Raw genomic sequence first — 6,000 nt, forward strand, 5'->3', positions numbered from 1 at the left:
GACAAAGTGACAGACAGAAGGATGGTGAACAATGAGAAGGGGAAGAGAGGAAATATTGGGAAAGGTAAAAAGGTATGAATAGGTATAAACAGAAAGGGATAAAGGGTAAGAAATGTGCGATGGGGCGCAAAAGACGTATGAGGGAATATGGCACGTAAAGAAAAGGCGCTGGGACGACATATGAACAATATTACACGAAGAGTGTATGGGGATTGGTTTGGGTGGAGAAACAACGAAAGCAAGAGAGTAGGCTGGGGATTGGGAATTAAAGGTAAAAGAGTTGCGGAGAAGGTAGCATGAAGGGATGGGGGACGGTTGGGGGATTTAATGAAGAGGTTGGTGGGGGTGGAAGCTAGGGTTTGCACAGAGAGCATCCATTGCAGCTATAGCGGGACTGACAATGTATGTGTGTGTGTGTGTGTGTGTGTGTGTGTGTGTGTGTGTGTGTGTGTGTGTGTGTGTGTGTGTGTGTGTGTGTGTGTGTGTGTGTATGGGGTGTGTACTCTACTACAGTCTTTACAATCAACACAGCCACAGTATCAAAACAAAATTCACCAAACAATCACATGTTGACCGTGCACTCCGTGTTACTATGGTTCAATACTGAGCCGCCTTACACACACAAAACGTGCCACAGACTTTCATGCTTTGTCCAAATGTAATGGTAATCTGTCACACCCAATACTCCAACTTTTATGAAAATAATGAAAATATGAATATTTTCCTTGGAAGCAAAGGCACCAGAAACCATGCGGAGCAGACGCGTTCATTGCACCCACCCCGTGACTTTCCTGGGTCCCCTGTGCCCGAGATACGTCACGCACTCCGCCCCAATCCCTGAGCTCCCCCTCCACATACACAGCCTAACAAGGAAACATAGCTAGCGTTTAATTCAGCAATATAACTATCATACAGAGCAAGGCAGCAGCACACTGCTGGGTTACACATTTTAATTTAATAAAAAAAATATCCAAGCTTAGTTTAGACCCATGTAAAGTAGGCGAGGCAGTTTTTATCACTTGCTAGGTCACCACACCAAACTGCAACAATAAAATCTCATCGCTATTAGTAACCAGACTACTACAGTACTAAACATGCCACATTCCTGATGGTACTCGTATCAGCATTATACTTCAATGTTCGCAGCTTAGAGGCTGGAAAAAAAAAAGAGCGAGAGGAAGAGGCGAAAAGAGAATTAACGCACCGACATAGCTGTAGTGGTGAGGGTCGAGTTCTGCCGTGTTATCTGTTCTATTTTGTTTTTGTCTGTGTTTGTTTTATCAATTTGCAGTTACAAGAGCAGAACAATGCTCTTGACGTTCCGTCTTTATTACATATTATTATTAAATTTATATTTAAATTTTAAGTTTTCTAAACTCAGATGCGACACACAATAGTTGGCTAACACTTAAAATCCATATTTTTAAAGCTGGGTGAATAGTGGAATCAGATGTAACGAGACTTCCATACGTCTCGCCTTGCTATGAGCACATTTACAACCTTTCAGCTGTGCTTCCAACCAGAGTTCTGATGGCTGCACTTAAACTACAAGCCTGAGTTATGTATTAATATTAGAGAAATACGAATTAGGAAACATAAATGCGTATATTAAACTCAAATGGAATTTTGTACGATTTCAACAGTGATCTTAATTGTTCATGAAACAGAAAGAAAAAGAACAGTAATCCTGGCAAAGTGAAGAATTATCGTAAATAGAATTCTGTTTTGAAGACCATCACAACCAGTGTTTTGTGTAGGAAATATTTATATACCATATTTTATACATTTTTATTTTACACCATTTCTTTCAATAAGTAGGTTCAGGTGTATTATTCAAGAAACCCCCAGTGAGCGAGTAGGTTCAGGTGTATTATTCAAGAAACCCCCAGTGAGCGAGTAGGTTCAGGTGTATTATTCAAGAAACCCCCAGTGAGCGAGTAGGTTCAGGTGTATTATTCAAGAAACCCCCAGTGAGCGAGTAGGTTCAGGTGTATTATTCTCGGGAAAGTCACATACAATAAGGTTATGATGTATTACTCTTGGGAAAATCTTATCATCATTTGACGAGTTCAGTAATTTGAATGTTTTGTTTTCCTTGCTTGTGCCTGTAGTTTCTCCCGCATAATTAATACTCAGTTTTCTTATGCATATATATAATTAAATATGTATAACATAGCAGAGCTAGTGTTAATTAGTGGGGTCTCGCCTTCAGTAAATACTTCATTATATAAGTCATAACATTTCCAGTAGTTACAGTACATATTACTTCCTCTTTTAGTTATTACATTTTTCTATCACCCTGTAAGCACAAATTTATCAGTTTACAACCCTGGTCCCATTCTAAACCACTAAGAATTTTTTATCAATTCTTTCACAACTTTTTACGACCTTATATGTGATGTAATAATTTAGAAAACCGATACGTTGAAGAATGAGACACTTGTTCAGTGCATCAATCTTGCTGGACTAAACACATCGATTCTAGGCTTAGGGACTCAATACCTCATTCTCCTCATCTTTCACCGTTCTTCTCTGTATTGGACTGAAGAAGCCACTGGCTGGGGAAACGTTTCCTCAATAAAGATTCTCAAATACTGCACAAGTTTCTCATTCTTCGACCTTATATGTGGTTAACACGTGTGGGCCATTCCTGGTATCAGCGCGAGGGTATCGCGATTTATTTCTGAGACGGCTGACTCCTGGAACCAGACTTCAGATATTACCGAAGCCGATGATGAATCCTGTGAACCTTATTTATCGGAACCTGATGTCCCAGAAACATATGAAGAGTCAACACTTGTGTCCCCAGAACCTAAATCTTTTCAACATGACTCGGTTAACGTTGTTACTAGAGCGCAAGCTAGGTCAAGCTTCGAGTCTGTTATTATATTACTGGTATCATCACCTTACTCCCCCACCCATATTCCTTACTTCATCACTGGACCTTTTCTGTTTTATCCAAAACTATATTTTTAAGCGTGAATGTCACTCACAAGTTGAATGTTCCGGTTTAGGCCCAATATGTTGCAAACCGCTTTTATTCAATGATTATTTCATCTTATCCCATCGTTCCATTTCCACCTCTTATCCCATTGTTCCATTACCACCTCCTCTTATCCCATCTTTACATTACCACCTCTTATCCCATCGTTCTATTACCACCTCTCATCCCATTGTTTCATTACCACATGTTATCCCATTGTTCCATTACCACCTCCTCTTATACCATTGCTACCTCCTCCTATCCCACTGTTCCATTACTACCTCCTCTTATCCGACACAATCACCCCTACCATGGAACAATTTCTCACCACCGTCCCACCTACCATGGTACTATCCCAGTTCCATCCCACCCACCATGGTACTATCCCAGCCCTGTCCCACCTACAATGGTACTATCCCAGCTCCGTCCCACCTACCATGGTACTATCCCAGCCCCGTCCCACCTACCATGGTACTATCCCAGCACCGTCACACCTACCATAGTACTATCCCACCACTATCATGGTACTATTCCAGCACTACCATGGTACTATACCACCGCTACCATGGTACTATACCACCACTACCATGGTACTATTTACCACTACCATGGTACTATCCACCACTACCATGGTACATACCACCACTACCATGGTACTATACCACCACTACCATGGTACTATCCCACCATTACCACGGTACTATACCACCACTACCATGGTACTATTCCACCACTACCATGGAACTATACAATTACCATTGTACTATACCACCACTACCATGGCACTATACCACCAACACTATGGTACCATCCCACCACTACCATGGTTCTATATCACCTCTACCATGGTACTATACCACTACCATGGTACTATACCATCACTACCATGGTACTATCCCACCACTACCATGGTATTATACCACCACTACCATGGTACTATCCCACCACTACCATAGTACTATACCACTACTACCATAGTACTATACCACCACCATGGTACTATACCACCACTACCATGGTATTATCCCATTACCATGGCACTATACCACCACTACCATGGTACTATACCATTACCATGGCACTTTACCACCGCTACCATGGTACTATACCACCACTACCATAGTACTATACCACTACTACCATAGTACTATACCACCACCATGGTACTATACCACCACTACCATGGTATTATCCCATTACCATGGCACTTTACCACCACTACCATGGTACTATACCACCACTACCATGGTATTATCCCATTACCATGGCACTATACCACCACTACCATGGTACTATACCATTACCATGGTACTATACCATTACCATGGTACTATACCACCACTACCATGGTACTATACCATTACCATGGCACTTTATCACCGCTACCATGGTACTATACCACCACTACCATAGTACTATCCCACCATTACCATGGTACTTTACCACCACTACCATGGCATTATACCACCACTACCATAGTACTATCCCACCATTACCATGGTACTTTACCACCGCTACCATGGTACTATCCCACCAATACCATAGTACTATACCACTACTACCATAGTACTATCCCATTACCATGGTACTATACCACCACTACCATGGTATTATCCCATTACCATGGCACTGTACCACCACTACCATGGTACTATACCATTACCATGGTACTATACCACCACTACCATGGTACTATACCATTACCATGGCACTTTACCACCGCTACCATGGTACTATACCACCACTACCATAGTACTATCCCACCATTACCATGGTACTTTACCACCACTACCATGGCATTATACCACCACTACCATAGTACTATCCCACCATTACCATGATACTTTACCACCACTACCATGGTACTTTATCACCACTACCATGGTACTTTACCACCACTACCATGGTACTTACCATGGTGCTATACCACCACTACCATGGTACTATACCACCAATACCATCAACAACATTAACTCACGAAACTCGTTTTCTGCGACTCATTTGCACCCAAGTATGTATGGGGAGTGAGGGGAGGGTGGGTGTAGAAGGGGAGGGTGGGGTGTAGAAGGGGAGGGGTGGGTGGGTAGTAGTAAGGGAAGGGAGGGTGGAATGTAGAAGGTTAGGGTTGGGTGAAGTAGGGGAGGGGAGGGAGGGGAGTAGTAGGATAGTGGAGAGTTTGTTGTTGGGAAGGGGTGGGTGGAGTGTAGTAGGGGAGGGGAGAGTGGGGTGTAGTAGGGAAGGGAAGGTGAGAGTGGAGAGTAGTAGGGGAAGGTGGGGCATAGTAGGGGAGGGTGGGTGTTGTAGGGGAAGGGTGTGGGCGTTGTAGGGGAGAGAAGGGTGTGAGCGTTGTAGGGGAGGGAAGGGTGGGGGTGTTGTAGAACAGGGGAGGGTAGGGCGCTGTTAGGGAGGGAAGGGTGGGGTGTTGTAAGGGAGGGGAGGGTGAGGTGTAGTGAAAGTGGGGAGGAGGTTCAGAAAGACGTTAAGAAAGAGGGGAGGCGGTTAAGAAAGAGGAAGGAAAGAGGTTAGAGCAAGAGCGATGGAATTTTGGGGGCAAAAGACGTAAGAGGGAAAGAGGTAAAGAAATGAGGGGAGGTAAGGGGGAGGTAAAGAGGGAAAGAGGGTAGGTAAGGAGGGAGAGAGGGGGAAGTAAGGGGCGAGTGAGGGAGAGGAGAGGGGGAGGTAAAGGGAAGAGAGTGGAGGTAAGGGGAGAGAGGAAGAGGTGAGAGGGGGGAGTAAGGGGGAAGAGAGGGACAGGTAAAGGGGAGGGGACGGGGGATAGGGTAGGTAAGGGATGAGAGGAGATAAGGGGGGAGAGGGGAGATAAGGGGGGAGAGGGGAGATAAGGGGGAGAGGGGAGATAAGGGGGGAGAGGGGAGATAAGGGGAGGGAAGGAAAGGGGGAGAGGGTAGATAGAGGTAAGGGGGGAGGGTGATAGGGGCAGCACAAGGTCAGCAGGTCCCAGACACCAGTCAGACCCGGATACCACACCAACCACGGGGAGGGAAGTGTCACCCCAG

At 44.5% G+C, this 6,000-nt stretch overlaps 1 protein-coding gene across 6 annotated transcripts in view; it reads right to left on the reverse strand.

Annotated features, from left to right (window-relative positions):
* Positions 1–6,000, reverse strand: part of LOC128689409 (protein abrupt) — a 503,752-nt gene that overhangs the window by 250,180 nt on the left and 247,572 nt on the right. The gene's annotated exons all lie outside the window — the stretch shown is intronic.

Source organism: Cherax quadricarinatus, chromosome 1 (genome assembly GCF_038502225.1).
Source record: "Cherax quadricarinatus isolate ZL_2023a chromosome 1, ASM3850222v1, whole genome shotgun sequence".
In the NCBI taxonomy this organism is placed as follows: Eukaryota; Metazoa; Arthropoda; class Malacostraca; order Decapoda; family Parastacidae; genus Cherax; species Cherax quadricarinatus.